This window comes from Lissotriton vulgaris, chromosome 1_2 (genome assembly GCF_964263255.1).
Source record: "Lissotriton vulgaris chromosome 1_2, aLisVul1.2, whole genome shotgun sequence".
Taxonomy (NCBI): Eukaryota; Metazoa; Chordata; class Amphibia; order Caudata; family Salamandridae; genus Lissotriton; species Lissotriton vulgaris.
In genome coordinates, this window is record NC_141686.1 from 318,256,954 (window position 1) to 318,271,227 (window position 14,274).

Sequence of the window (14,274 nt, forward strand, 5' to 3'; positions counted from 1 at the left end):
AGGCCAGGCTCTGCACCCAGTGTGAGAGGAGAGGCCCAGAGAGGCCAGGCTATGCACCCAGTTTGAGAGGAGAGACCCAGAGAGGCCAGGCTCTGCACCCAGTGTGAGAGGAGACCCAGAGAGGCCAGGTTCTGGACCCAGTGTGAGAGGAGAGGCCCAGAGATACCAGGCTCTGCACCCAGTGGGAGAGGAGAGGCCCAGAGAGGCCGGACTCTGCACTCAGTGTGAGAGGAGAGACCCAGAGAGGCCAGGCTCTGCACTGAGTGTGAGAGGAGAGACCCAGAGAGGCCCGGCTCTGCATCCAGTGTGAGAGGAGAGGCTCAGAGAGGCCAGGCTCTGCACCCAGTGTGAGAGGAGACCCAGAGAGGCCAGGCTCTGCACTGAGTGTGAGAGGAGAGACCCAGAGAGGCCCGGCTCTGCATCCAGTGTGAGAGGAGAGGCTCAGAGAGGCCAGGCTCTGCACCCAGTGTGAGAGGAGAGACCCAGAGAGGCCAGGCTCTGCACTGAGTGTGAGAGGAGAGACCCAGAGAGACCAGGATCTGCACCCAGTGTGAGAGGAGAGACCCAGAGAGGCCAAGCTCTGCACCCAGTGTGAAAGGAGAGACCCAGAGAGGCCAGGCTCTGCGCCCAGTGTGAGAGCGGAGACCCAGAGAGGCCAGGCTCTGCACCCAGTTTGAGAGGAGAGACCCAGAGAGGCCAGGCTCTGCACCCAGTGTGAGAGGAGACCCAGAGAGGCCAGGTTCTGGACCCAGTGTGAGAGGAGAGGCCCAGAGATACCAGGCTCTGCACCCAGTGGGAGAGGAGAGGCCCAGAGAGGCCAGGCTCTGCACTCAGTGTGAGAGGAGAGACCCAGAGAGGCCAGGCTCTGCACCCAGTGTGAGAGGAGACCCAGAGAGGCCAGGCTCTGCACCCAGTGTGAGAGCGGAGACCCAGAGAGGCCAGGCTCTGCACCCAGTGTGAGAGGAGAGGCCCAGAGATACCAGGCTCTGCACCCAGTATGAGAGGAGAGGCCCAGAGAGGCCAGGCTCTGCACTCAGTGTGAGAGGAGAGACCCAGAGAGGCCCGGCTCTGCGCCCAGTGTGAAAGGAGAGACCCAGAGAGGCCAGACTCTGCGCCCAGTGAGAGAGGAGACCGTGAGAGGCCAGGCTCTGCGCCCAGTGTGAGAGGAGAGACCCAGAGAGACCCGGCTCTGTACCCAGTGTGAGAGGAGAGACCCAGAGAGGCCCGGCTCTGCACCCAGTGTGAGAGGAGAGACCCAGAGAGGCCAGGCTCTGCACCCAGTGTGAGAGGAGACCCAGAGAGGCCAGCCTCTGCACCCAGTGTGACAGGAGAGACCCAGAGAGGCCAGGCTCTGCACCCAGTGTGAGAGGAGAGGCCCAGAGAGGCCAGGCTCTGCACCCAGTGTGAGAGGAGAGACACAGAGAGACCAGGCTCTGCACCCAGTGTGAGAGGAGAGACCCAGAGAGGCCCGGCTCTGCACCCAGTGTGAGAGGAGACCCAGAGAGGCCAGGCTCTGCACTGAGTGTGAGAGGAGAGACCCAGAGAGGCCCGGCTCTGCATCCAGTGTGAGAGGAGAGACCCAGAGAGGTCAGGCTCTGCACCCAGTGTGAGAGGAGAGACCCAGAGAGGCCAGGCTCTGCACCCAGTGTGAGAGGAGAGCCAGAGAGGCCAGCCTCTGCACCCAGTGTGACAGGAGAGACCCAGAGAGGCCAGGCTCTGCGCCCAGTGTGAGAGGAGAGATCCAGAGAGGCCAGGCTCTGCACCCAGTGTGAGAGGAGAGACCCGGAGAGACCAGGCTCTGCACCCAGTGTGAGAGGAGACCCAGAGAGGCCATGCTCTGCACCCAGTGTGAGAGGCGAGGCCCAGAGAGGCCAGGCTCTGCACCCAGTGTGAGAGGAGAGACCCAGAGAGGCCCGGCTCTGCACCCAGTGTGAGAGGAGAGACCCAGAGAGGCCAGGCTCTGCACCCAGTGTGAGAGGAGAGACCCAGAGAGGCCAGGCTCTGCACTGAGTGTGAGAGGAGAGACCCAGAGAGGCCCGGCTCTGCAGTGAGTGTGAGAGGAGAGACCCAGAGAGGCCAGGCTCTGCGCCCAATGTGAGAGGAGACCCAGAGAGGTCAGGCTCTGCGCCCAGTGTGAGAGGAGAGACCCAGAGAGGCCAGGCTCTGCTCCCAGTGTGAGAGGAGAGACCCAGAGAGGCCAGGCTCTGCACCCAGTGTGAGAGGAGAGGCCCAGAGAGGCCAGGCTCTGCACCCAGTGTGACAGGAGAGACCCAGAGAGGCCAAGCTCAGCACCCAGTGTGAGAGGAGAGACCCAGAGAGGCCCAGCTCTGCACTCAGTGTGAGAGGAGAGACCCAGAGAGGCCAGGCTCTGCACCCAGTGTGACAGGAGGGACACAGAGAGGCCAGGCTCTGCACCCAATGTGAGAGGAGAGACCCAGAGAGGCCAGGCTCTGCACCCAGTGTGAGAGGGGAAACCCAGAGAGGCCAGGCTCTGCACCCAGTGTGAGAGGAGAGATCCAGAGAGGCCAGGCTCTGCACCTAGTGTGAGAGGAGACCCAGAAAGGCCAGGCTTTGCACCCAGTGTGAGAGGAGAGACCCAGAGAGGCCCGGCTCTGCACCCATTGTGAGAGGAGACCCAGAGAGGCCAGGCTCTGCACCCAGTGTGAGAGGAGAGGTACAGAGAGGCCAGGCTCTGCGCCCAGTGTGAGAGGACAGACCCGGAGAGGCCAGGCTCTGCACCCAGTGTGAGAGGAGAGACCCAGAGAGGCCACGCCCTGGGCCCAGTGTGAGAGGAGACCCAGAGAGGCCAGGCTCTGCACTGAGTGTGAGAGGAGAGACCCAGAGAGGCCAGGCTCTGCACCCAGTGTGAAAGGAGAGACCCAGAGAGGCCAGGCTCTGCACTGAGTGTGAGAGGAGAGACCCAGAGAGGCCAGGCTCTGCACCCAGTGTGAAAGGAGAGACCCAGAGAGGCCAGGCTCTGCACTGAGTGTGAGAGGAGAGACCCAGAGAGGCCAGGCTCTGCACCCAGTGTGAGAGGAGAGACACAGAGAGACCAGGCTCTGCACCCAGTGTGAGAGGAGAGACCCATAGAGGCCCGGCTCTGCACCCAGTGTGAGAGGAGAGACCCAGAGAGGCCAGGCTCTGCACCCAGTGTGAGAGGAGACCCAGAGAGGCCAGGCTCTGCGCCCAGTGTGAGAGGAGAGACCCAGAGAGGCCAGGCTCTGCACTGAGTGTGAGAGGAGAGACCCAGAGAGGCCAGGCTCTGCACCCAGTGTGAGAGGAGAGACACGGAGAGACCAGGCTCTGCACCCAGTGTGAGAGGAGAGACCCAGAGAGGCCAGGCTCTGCACCCAGCGTGAGAGGAGAGACCCAGAGAGGCCAGGCTCTGCACCCAGTGTGAGAGGAGAGACCCAGAGAGGCCAAGCTCTGTACCCAGTGTGAGAGGAGAGACCCAGAGAGGCCCGGCTCTGCACTCAGTGTGAGAGGAGAGACCCAGAGAGGCCAGGCTCTGCACCCAGTGTGAGAGGAGGCCCTGAGAGGCCAGGCTCTGCATCCAGTGTGAGAGGACAGACCCAGAGAGGCCAAGCTCTGCACCCAGTGTGAGAGGGGAGACCCAGAGAGGCCTGGCTCTGCAACCAGTGTGAGAGGAGAGACCCAGAGAGGCCAGGCTCTGCACCCAGTGTGAGAGGAGAGACCCAGAGAGGCCAAGCTCAGCACCCAGTGTGAGAGGAGAGACCCAGAGAGGCCTGGCTCTGCACCCAGTGTGAAAGGACAGACCCAGAGAGGCCACGCTCTGCACTCAGTGACAGGGGAGAGACCCAGAGAGGCCATGCTCTGCACCCATTGTGAGAGGAGAGACCCAGAGAGGCCAGGCTCTGCACTGAGTGTGAGAGGAGAGACCCAGAGAGACCAGGATCTGCACCCAGTGTGAGAGGAGAGACCCAGAGAGGCCAAGCTCTGCACCCAGTGTGAGAGGAGAGACCCAGAGAGGCCAGGCTGTGCACCCAGTGTGAGAGCGGAGACGCAGAGAGGCCAGGCTCTGCACCCAGTGTGAGAGGAGAGGCCCAGAGAGGCCAGGCTATGCACCCAGTTTGAGAGGAGAGACCCAGAGAGGCCAGGCTCTGCACCCAGTGTGAGAGGAGACCCAGAGAGGCCAGGTTCTGGACCCAGTGTGAGAGGAGAGGCCCAGAGATACCAGGCTCTGCACCCAGTGGGAGAGGAGAGGCCCAGAGAGGCCGGACTCTGCACTCAGTGTGAGAGGAGAGACCCAGAGAGGCCAGGCTCTGCACTGAGTGTGAGAGGAGAGACCCAGAGAGGCCCGGCTCTGCATCCAGTGTGAGAGGAGAGGCTCAGAGAGGCCAGGCTCTGCACCCAGTGTGAGAGGAGACCCAGAGAGGCCAGGCTCTGCACTGAGTGTGAGAGGAGAGACCCAGAGAGGCCCGGCTCTGCATCCAGTGTGAGAGGAGAGGCTCAGAGAGGCCAGGCTCTGCACCCAGTGTGAGAGGAGAGACCCAGAGAGGCCAGGCTCTGCACTGAGTGTGAGAGGAGAGACCCAGAGAGACCAGGATCTGCACCCAGTGTGAGAGGAGAGACCCAGAGAGGCCAAGCTCTGCACCCAGTGTGAAAGGAGAGACCCAGAGAGGCCAGGCTCTGCGCCCAGTGTGAGAGCGGAGACCCAGAGAGGCCAGGCTCTGCACCCAGTTTGAGAGGAGAGACCCAGAGAGGCCAGGCTCTGCACCCAGTGTGAGAGGAGACCCAGAGAGGCCAAGTTCTGGACCCAGTGTGAGAGGAGAGGCCCAGAGATACCAGGCTCTGCACCCAGTGGGAGAGGAGAGGCCCAGAGAGGCCAGGCTCTGCACTCAGTGTGAGAGGAGAGACCCAGAGAGGCCAGGCTCTGCACCCAGTGTGAGAGGAGACCCAGAGAGGCCAGGCTCTGCACCCAGTGTGAGAGCGGAGACCCAGAGAGGCCAGGCTCTGCACCCAGTGTGAGAGGAGAGGCCCAGAGATACCAGGCTCTGCACCCAGTATGAGAGGAGAGGCCCAGAGAGGCCAGGCTCTGCACTCAGTGTGAGAGGAGAGACCCAGAGAGGCCCGGCTCTGCGCCCAGTGTGAAAGGAGAGACCCAGAGAGGCCAGGCTCTGCGCCCAGTGAGAGAGGAGACCGTGAGAGGCCAGGCTCTGCGCCCAGTGTGAGAGGAGAGACCCAGAGAGACCCGGCTCTGTACCCAGTGTGAGAGGAGAGACCCAGAGAGGCCCGGCTCTGCACCCAGTGTGAGAGGAGAGACCCAGAGAGGCCAGGCTCTGCACCCAGTGTGAGAGGAGACCCAGAGAGGCCAGCCTCTGCACCCAGTGTGACAGGAGAGACCCAGAGAGGCCAGGCTCTGCACCCAGTGTGAGAGGAGAGGCCCAGAGAGGCCAGGCTCTGCACCCAGTGTGAGAGGAGAGACACGGAGAGACCAGGCTCTGCACCCAGTGTGAGAGGAGAGACCCAGAGAGGCCCGGCTCTGCACCCAGTGTGAGAGGAGACCCAGAGAGGCCAGGCTCTGCACTGAGTGTGAGAGGAGAGACCCAGAGAGGCCCGGCTCTGCATCCAGTGTGAGAGGAGAGACCCAGAGAGGTCAGGCTCTGCACCCAGTGTGAGAGGAGAGACCCAGAGAGGCCAGGCTCTGCACCCAGTGTGAGAGGAGACCCAGAGAGGCCAGCCTCTGCACCCAGTGTGACAGGAGAGACCCAGAGAGGCCAGGCTCTGCGCCCAGTGTGAGAGGAGAGATCCAGAGAGGCCAGGCTCTGCACCCAGTGTGAGAGGAGAGACCCGGAGAGACCAGGCTCTGCACCCAGTGTGAGAGGAGACCCAGAGAGGCCATGCTCTGCACCCAGTGTGAGAGGCGAGGCCCAGAGAGGCCAGGCTCTGCACCCAGTGTGAGAGGAGAGACCCAGAGAGGCCCGGCTCTGCACCCAGTGTGAGAGGAGAGACCCAGAGAGGCCAGGCTCTGCACCCAGTGTGAGAGGAGAGACCCAGAGAGGCCAGGCTCTGCACTGAGTGTGAGAGGAGAGACCCAGAGAGGCCCGGCTCTGCAGTGAGTGTGAGAGGAGAGACCCAGAGAGGCCAGGCTCTGCGCCCAATGTGAGAGGAGACCCAGAGAGGTCAGGCTCTGCGCCCAGTGTGAGAGGAGAGACCCAGAGAGGCCAGGCTCTGCTCCCAGTGTGAGAGGAGAGACCCAGAGAGGCCAGGCTCTGCACCCAGTGTGAGAGGAGAGGCCCAGAGAGGCCAGGCTCTGCACCCAGTGTGACAGGAGAGACCCAGAGAGGCCAAGCTCAGCACCCAGTGTGAGAGGAGAGACCCAGAGAGGCCCAGCTCTGCACTCAGTGTGAGAGGAGAGACCCAGAGAGGCCAGGCTCTGCACCCAGTGTGACAGGAGGGACACAGAGAGGCCAGGCTCTGCGCCCAGTGTGAGAGGAGATACCCAGAGAGGCCTGGCTCTGCACCCAGTCTGAGAGGAGAGACCCAGAGAGGCCAGGCTCTGCACCCAGTGTGAGAGGAGGCCCTGAGAGGCCAGGCTCTGCACCCAGTGTGAGAGGAGGCCCAGAGAGGCCAGGCTCTGTACCCAGTGTGAGAGGAGGCCCTGAGAGGCCAGGCTCTGCACCCAGTGTGAGAGGAGAGGCCCAGAGAGGCCAGGCTCTGCACCCGGTGTGAGAGGAGAGGCCCAGAGAGGCCAGGCTCTGCACCCAGTGTGAGAGGAGGGACCCAGAGAGGCCAGGCTCTGCACCCAATGTGAGAGGAGAGACCCAGAGAGGCCAGGCTCTGCACCCAGTGTGAGAGGGGAAACCCAGAGAGGCCAGGCTCTGCACCCAGTGTGAGAGGAGAGATCCAGAGAGGCCAGGCTCTGCACCTAGTGTGAGAGGAGACCCAGAAAGGCCAGGCTTTGCACCCAGTGTGAGAGGAGAGACCCAGAGAGGCCCGGCTCTGCACCCATTGTGAGAGGAGACCCAGAGAGGCCAGGCTCTGCACCCAGTGTGAGAGGAGAGGTACAGAGAGGCCAGGCTCTGCGCCCAGTGTGAGAGGACAGACCCGGAGAGGCCAGGCTCTGCACCCAGTGTGAGAGGAGAGACCCAGAGAGGCCACGCCCTGGGCCCAGTGTGAGAGGAGACACAGAGAGGCCAGGCTCTGCACTGAGTGTGAGAGGAGAGACCCAGAGAGGCCAGGCTCTGCACCCAGTGTGAAAGGAGAGACCCAGAGAGGCCAGGCTCTGCACTGAGTGTGAGAGGAGAGACCCAGAGAGGCCAGGCTCTGCACCCAGTGTGAAAGGAGAGACCCAGAGAGGCCAGGCTCTGCACTGAGTGTGAGAGGAGAGACCCAGAGAGGCCAGGCTCTGCACCCAGTGTGAGAGGAGAGACACAGAGAGACCAGGCTCTGCACCCAGTGTGAGAGGAGAGACCCATAGAGGCCCGGCTCTGCACCCAGTGTGAGAGGAGAGACCCAGAGAGGCCAGGCTCTGCACCCAGTGTGAGAGGAGACCCAGAGAGGCCAGGCTCTGCGCCCAGTGTGAGAGGAGAGACCCAGGGAGGCCAGGCTCTGCATTGAGTGTGAGAGGAGAGACCCAGAGAGGCCCGGCTCTGCATCCAGTGTGAAAGGAGAGACCCAGAGAGGCCAGGCTCTGCACTGAGTGTGAAAGGAGAGACCCAGAGAGGCCAGGCTCTGCACCCAGTGTGAGAGGAGAGACACGGAGAGACCAGGCTCTGCACCCAGTGTGAGAGGAGAGACCCAGAGAGGCCCAGCTCTGCACCCAGTGTGAGAGGAGAGACCCAGAGAGGCCAGGCTCTGCACCCAGTGTGAGAGGAGACCCAGAGAGGCCAGTCTCTACACCCAGTGTGAGAGGAGAGACCCAGAGAGGCCAGGCTCTGCACTGAGTGTGAGAGGAGAGACCCAGAGAGGCCAGGCTCTGCACCCAGTGACAGAGGAGAGACCCAGAGAGGCCAGGCTCTGCACTCAGTGACAGAGGAGAGACCCAGAGAGGCCAGGCTCTGCACCCAGTGTGAGAGGAGAGACCCAGAGAGGCCAGGCTCTGCACCCAGTGTGAGAGGAGAGACCCAGAGAGGTCAGGCTCTGCACCCAGTGTGAGAGGAGAGACCCAGAGAGGCCATGCACTGCACCCAGTGTGAGAGGAGAGACCCAGAGAGGCCATGCTCTGCACCCAGTGTGAGAGGAGAGACCCAGAGAGGCCATGCTCTGCACCCAGTGTGAGAGGAGAGACCCAGAGAGGCCAGGCTCTGCACCCAGTGTGAGAGGAGACCCAGAGAGGCCAGTCTCTGCACCCAGTGTGAGAGGAGAGACCCAGAGAGGCCAGGCTCTGCACTGAGTGTGAGAGGAGAGACCCAGAGAGGCCCGGCTCTGCATCCAGTGTGAAAGGAGAGACCCAGAGAGGCCAGGCTCTGCACCCAGTGTGAGAGGAGACCCAGAGAGGCCAGTCTCTACACCCAGTGTGAGAGGAGAGACCCAGAGAGGCCAGGCTCTGCACTCAGTGTGAGAGGGGAGACCCAGAGAGGCCTGGCTCTGCAACCAGTGTGAGAGGAGAGACCCAGAGAGGCCAGGCTCTGCTCCAAGTGTGAGAGGAGAGATCCAGAGAGGCCATGCTCTGCACCCAGTGTGAGAGGAGAGACCCAGAGAGGCCAAGCTCTGCACCCAGTGTGAGAGGAGAGACCCAGAGAGGCCAGGATCTGCACCCAGTGTGAGAGGAGAGACCCAGAGAGGCCAGGCTGTACACCCAGTGTGAGAGCGGAGACCCAGAGAGGCCAGGCTCTGCACCCAGTGTGAGAGGAGAGACCCAGAGAGGCCAGGCTCTGCACCCAGTGTGAGAGGAGACCCAGAGAGGCCAGGTTCTGGACCCAGTGTGAGAGGAGAGGCCCAGAGATACCAGGCTCTGCACCCAGTGGGAGAGGAGAGGCCCAGAGAGGCCAGGCTCTGCACTCAGTGTGAGAGGAGAGACCCAGAGAGGCCAGGCTCTGCACCCAGTGTGAGAGGAGACCCAGAGAGGCCAGGCTCTGCACCCAGTGTGAGAGCGGAGACCCAGAGAGGCCAGGCTCTGCACCCAGTGTGAGAGGAGAGGCCCAGAGATACCAGGCTCTGCACCCAGTGTGAGAGGAGAGGCCCAGAGAGGCCAGGCTCTGCACTCAGTGTGAGAGGAGAGACCCAGAGAGGCCCGGCTCTGCGCCCAGTGTGAGAGGAGAGACCCAGAGAGGCCAGGCTCTGCGCCCAGTGAGAGAGGAGACCGTGAGAGGCCAGGCTCTGCGCCCAGTGTGAGAGGAGAGACCCAGAGAGACCCGGCTCTGCACCCAGTGTGAGAGGAGAGACCCAGAGAGGCCAGGCTCTGCACCCAGTGTGAGAGGAGAGGCCCAGAGAGGCCAGGCTCTGCACCCAGTGTGAGAGGAGAGACACGGAGAGACCAGGCTCTGCACCCAGTGTGAGAGGAGAGACCCAGAGAGGCCCGGCTCTGCACCCAGTGTGAGAGGAGAGACCCAGAGAGGCCAGGCTCTGCACCCAGTGTGAGAGGAGACCCAGAGAGGCCAGCCTCTGCACCCAGTGTGACAGGAGAGACCCAGAGAGGCCAGGCTCTGTGCCCAGTGTGAGAGGAGAGATCCAGAGAGGCCAGGCTCTGCACCCAGTGTGAGAGGAGAGACCCGGAGAGACCAGGCTCTGCACCCAGTGTGAGAGGAGACCCAGAGAGGCCATGCTCTGCACCCAGTGTGAGAGGCGAGGCCCAGAGAGGCCAGGCTCTGCACCTAGTGTGAGAGGAGAGACCCAGAGAGGCCAGGCTCTGCACCCAGTGTGAGAGGAGAGACCCAGAGAGGCCAGGCTCTGCACTGAGTGTGAGAGGAGAGACCCAGAGAGGCCAGGCTCTGCACCCAGTGTGAGAGGAGACCCAGAGAGGCCAGGCTCTGCACCCAGTGTGAGAGCGGAGACCCAGAGAGGCCAGGCTCTGCACCCAGTGTGAGAGGAGAGGCCCAGAGATACCAGGCTCTGCACCCAGTGTGAGAGGAGAGGCCCAGAGAGGCCAGGCTCTGCACTCAGTGTGAGAGGAGAGACCCAGAGAGGCCCGGCTCTGCGCCCAGTGTGAGAGGAGAGACCCAGAGAGGCCAGGCTCTGCGCCCAGTGAGAGAGGAGACCGTGAGAGGCCAGGCTCTGCGCCCAGTGTGAGAGGAGAGACCCAGAGAGACCCGGCTCTGCACCCAGTGTGAGAGGAGAGACCCAGAGAGGCCAGGCTCTGCACCCAGTGTGAGAGGAGAGGCCCAGAGAGGCCAGGCTCTGCACCCAGTGTGAGAGGAGAGACACGGAGAGACCAGGCTCTGCACCCAGTGTGAGAGGAGAGACCCAGAGAGGCCCAGCTCTGCACCCAGTGTGAGAGGAGAGACCCAGAGAGGCCAGGCTCTGCACCCAGTGTGAGAGGAGACCCAGAGAGGCCAGCCTCTGCACCCAGTGTGACAGGAGAGACCCAGAGAGGCCAGGCTCTGTGCCCAGTGTGAGAGGAGAGATCCAGAGAGGCCAGGCTCTGCACCCAGTGTGAGAGGAGAGACCCGGAGAGACCAGGCTCTGCACCCAGTGTGAGAGGAGACCCAGAGAGGCCATGCTCTGCACCCAGTGTGAGAGGCGAGGCCCAGAGAGGCCAGGCTCTGCACCTAGTGTGAGAGGAGAGACCCAGAGAGGCCAGGCTCTGCACCCAGTGTGAGAGGAGAGACCCAGAGAGGCCAGGCTCTGCACTGAGTGTGAGAGGAGAGACCCAGAGAGGCCCGGCTCTGCAGTGAGTGTGAGAGGAGAGACCCAGAGAGGCCAGGCTCTGCGCCCAATGTGAGAGGAGACCCAGAGAGGCCAGGCTCTGCGCCCAGTGTGAGAGGAGAGACCCAGAGAGGCCAGGCTCTGCTCCCAGTGTGAGAGGAGAGACCCAGAGAGGCCAGGCTCTGCACCCAGTGTGAGAGGAGAGGCCCAGAGAGGCCAGGCTCTGCACCCAGTGTGACAGGAGAGACCCAGAGAGGCCAAGCTCAGCACCCAGTGTGAGAGGAGAGACCCAGAGAGGCCCAGCTCTGCACTCAGTGTGAGAGGAGAGACCCAGAGAGGCCAGGCTCTGCACCCAGTGTGACAGGAGGGACACAGAGAGGACAGGCTCTGCGCCCAGTGTGAGAGGAGATACCCAGAGAGGCCTGGCTCTGCACCCAGTGTGAGAGGAGAGACCCAGAGAGGCCAGGCTCTGCACCCAAAGTGAGAGGAGGCCCTGAGAGGCCAGGCTCTGCACCCAGTGTGAAAGGAGGCCCTGAGAGGCCAGGCTCTGCACCCAGTGTGAGAGGAGAGGCCCGTAGAGGCCAGGCTCTGCACCCGATGTGAGAGGAGAGGCCCAGAGAGGCCAGGCTCTGCACCCAGTGTGAGAGGAGAGACCCAGAGAGGCCAGGCTCTGCACCCAATGTGAGAGGAGAGACCCAGAGAGGCCAGGCTCTGCACCCAGTGTGAGAGGGGAAACCCAGAGAGGCCAGGCTCTGCGCCCAGTGTGAGAGGAGAGATCCAGAGAGGCCAGGCTCTGCACCTAGTGTGAGAGGAGACCCAGAAAGGCCAGGCTCTGCACCCAGTGTGAGAGGAGAGACCCAGAGAGGCCCGGCTCTGCACCCAGTGTGAGAGGAGACCCAGAGAGGCTAGGCTCTGCACCCAGTGTGAGAGTAGAGGCCCAGAGAGGCCAGGCTCTGCGCCCAGTGTGAGAGGACAGACCCGGAGAGGCCAGGCTCTGCACCCAGTGCGAGAGGAGAGACCCATAGAGGCCACGCCCTGGGCCCAGTGTGAGAGGAGACCCAGAGAGGCCAGGCTCTGCACTAAGTGTGAGAGGAGAGACCCAGAGAGGCCAGACTCTGCACCCAGTGTGAAAGGAGAGACCCAGAGAGGCCAGGCTCTGCACTGAGTGTGAGAGGTGAGACCCAGAGAGGCCAGGCTCTGCACCCAGTGTGAAAGGAGAGACCCAGAGAGGCCAGGCTCTGCACTGAGTGTGAGAGGAGAGACCCAGAGAGGCCAGGCTCTGCACCCAGTGTGAGAGGAGAGACACGGAGAGACCAGGCTCTGCACCCAGTGTGAGAGGAGAGACCCAGAGAGGCCAGGTTCTGCACCCAGCGTGAGAGGAGAGACCCAGAGAGGCCAGGCTCTGCACCCAGTGTGAGAGGAGAGACCCAGAGAGGCCAAGCTCTGTACCCAGTGTGAGAGGAGAGACCCAGAGAGGCCCGGCTCTGCACTCAGTGTGAGAGGAGAGACCCAGAGAGGCCAGGCTCTGCACCCAGTGTGAGAGGAGGCCCTGAGAGGCCAGGCTCTGCATCCAGTGTGAGAGGACAGACCCAGAGAGGCCAAGCTCTGCACCCAGTGTGAGAGGGGAGACCCAGAGAGGCCTGGCTCTGCAACCAGTGTGAGAGGAGAGACCCAGAGAGGCCAGGCTCTGCACCCAGTGTGAGAGGAGAGACCCAGAGAGGCCAAGCTCAGCACCCAGTGTGAGAGGAGAGACCCAGAGAGGCCTGGCTCTGCACCCAGTGTGAAAGGACAGACCCAGAGAGGCCACGCTCTGCACTCAGTGACAGGGGAGAGACCCAGAGAGGCCATGCTCTGCACCCATTGTGAGAGGAGAGACCCAGAGAGGCCAGGCTCTGCACTGAGTGTGAGAGGAGAGACCCAGAGAGACCAGGATCTGCACCCAGTGTGAGAGGAGAGACCCAGAGAGGCCAAGCTCTGCACCCAGTGTGAGAGGAGAGACCCAGAGAGGCCAGGCTGTGCACCCAGTGTGAGAGCGGAGACGCAGAGAGGCCAGGCTCTGCACCCAGTGTGAGAGGAGAGGCCCAGAGAGGCCAGGCTATGCACCCAGTTTGAGAGGAGAGACCCAGAGAGGCCAGGCTCTGCACCCAGTGTGAGAGGAGACCCAGAGAGGCCAGGTTCTGGACCCAGTGTGAGAGGAGAGGCCCAGAGATACCAGGCTCTGCACCCAGTGGGAGAGGAGAGGCCCAGAGAGGCCGGACTCTGCACTCAGTGTGAGAGGAGAGACCCAGAGAGGCCAGGCTCTGCACTGAGTGTGAGAGGAGAGACCCAGAGAGGCCCGGCTCTGCATCCAGTGTGAGAGGAGAGGCTCAGAGAGGCCAGGCTCTGCACCCAGTGTGAGAGGAGACCCAGAGAGGCCAGGCTCTGCACTGAGTGTGAGAGGAGAGACCCAGAGAGGCCCGGCTCTGCATCCAGTGTGAGAGGAGAGGCTCAGAGAGGCCAGGCTCTGCACCCAGTGTGAGAGGAGAGACCCAGAGAGGCCAGGCTCTGCACTGAGTGTGAGAGGAGAGACCCAGAGAGACCAGGATCTGCACCCAGTGTGAGAGGAGAGACCCAGAGAGGCCAAGCTCTGCACCCAGTGTGAAAGGAGAGACCCAGAGAGGCCAGGCTCTGCGCCCAGTGTGAGAGCGGAGACCCAGAGAGGCCAGGCTCTGCACCCAGTTTGAGAGGAGAGACCCAGAGAGGCCAGGCTCTGCACCCAGTGTGAGAGGAGACCCAGAGAGGCCAGGTTCTGGACCCAGTGTGAGAGGAGAGGCCCAGAGATACCAGGCTCTGCACCCAGTGGGAGAGGAGAGGCCCAGAGAGGCCAGGCTCTGCACTCAGTGTGAGAGGAGAGACCCAGAGAGGCCAGGCTCTGCACCCAGTGTGAGAGGAGACCCAGAGAGGCCAGGCTCTGCACCCAGTGTGAGAGCGGAGACCCAGAGAGGCCAGGCTCTGCACCCAGTGTGAGAGGAGAGGCCCAGAGATACCAGGCTCTGCACCCAGTATGAGAGGAGAGGCCCAGAGAGGCCAGGCTCTGCACTCAGTGTGAGAGGAGAGACCCAGAGAGGCCCGGCTCTGCGCCCAGTGTGAAAGGAGAGACCCAGAGAGGCCAGACTCTGCGCCCAGTGAGAGAGGAGACCGTGAGAGGCCAGGCTCTGCGCCCAGTGTGAGAGGAGAGACCCAGAGAGACCCGGCTCTGTACCCAGTGTGAGAGGAGAGACCCAGAGAGGCCCGGCTCTGCACCCAGTGTGAGAGGAGAGACCCAGAGAGGCCAGGCTCTGCACCCAGTGTGAGAGGAGAGACCCAGAGAGGCCAAGCTCTGTACCCAGTGTGAGAGGAGAGACCCAGAGAGGCCCGGCTCTGCACTCAGTGTGAGAGGAGAGACCCAGAGAGGCCAGGCTCTGCACCCAGTGTGAGAGGAGGCCCTGAGAGGCCAGGCTCTGCATCCAGTGTGAGAGGACAGACCCA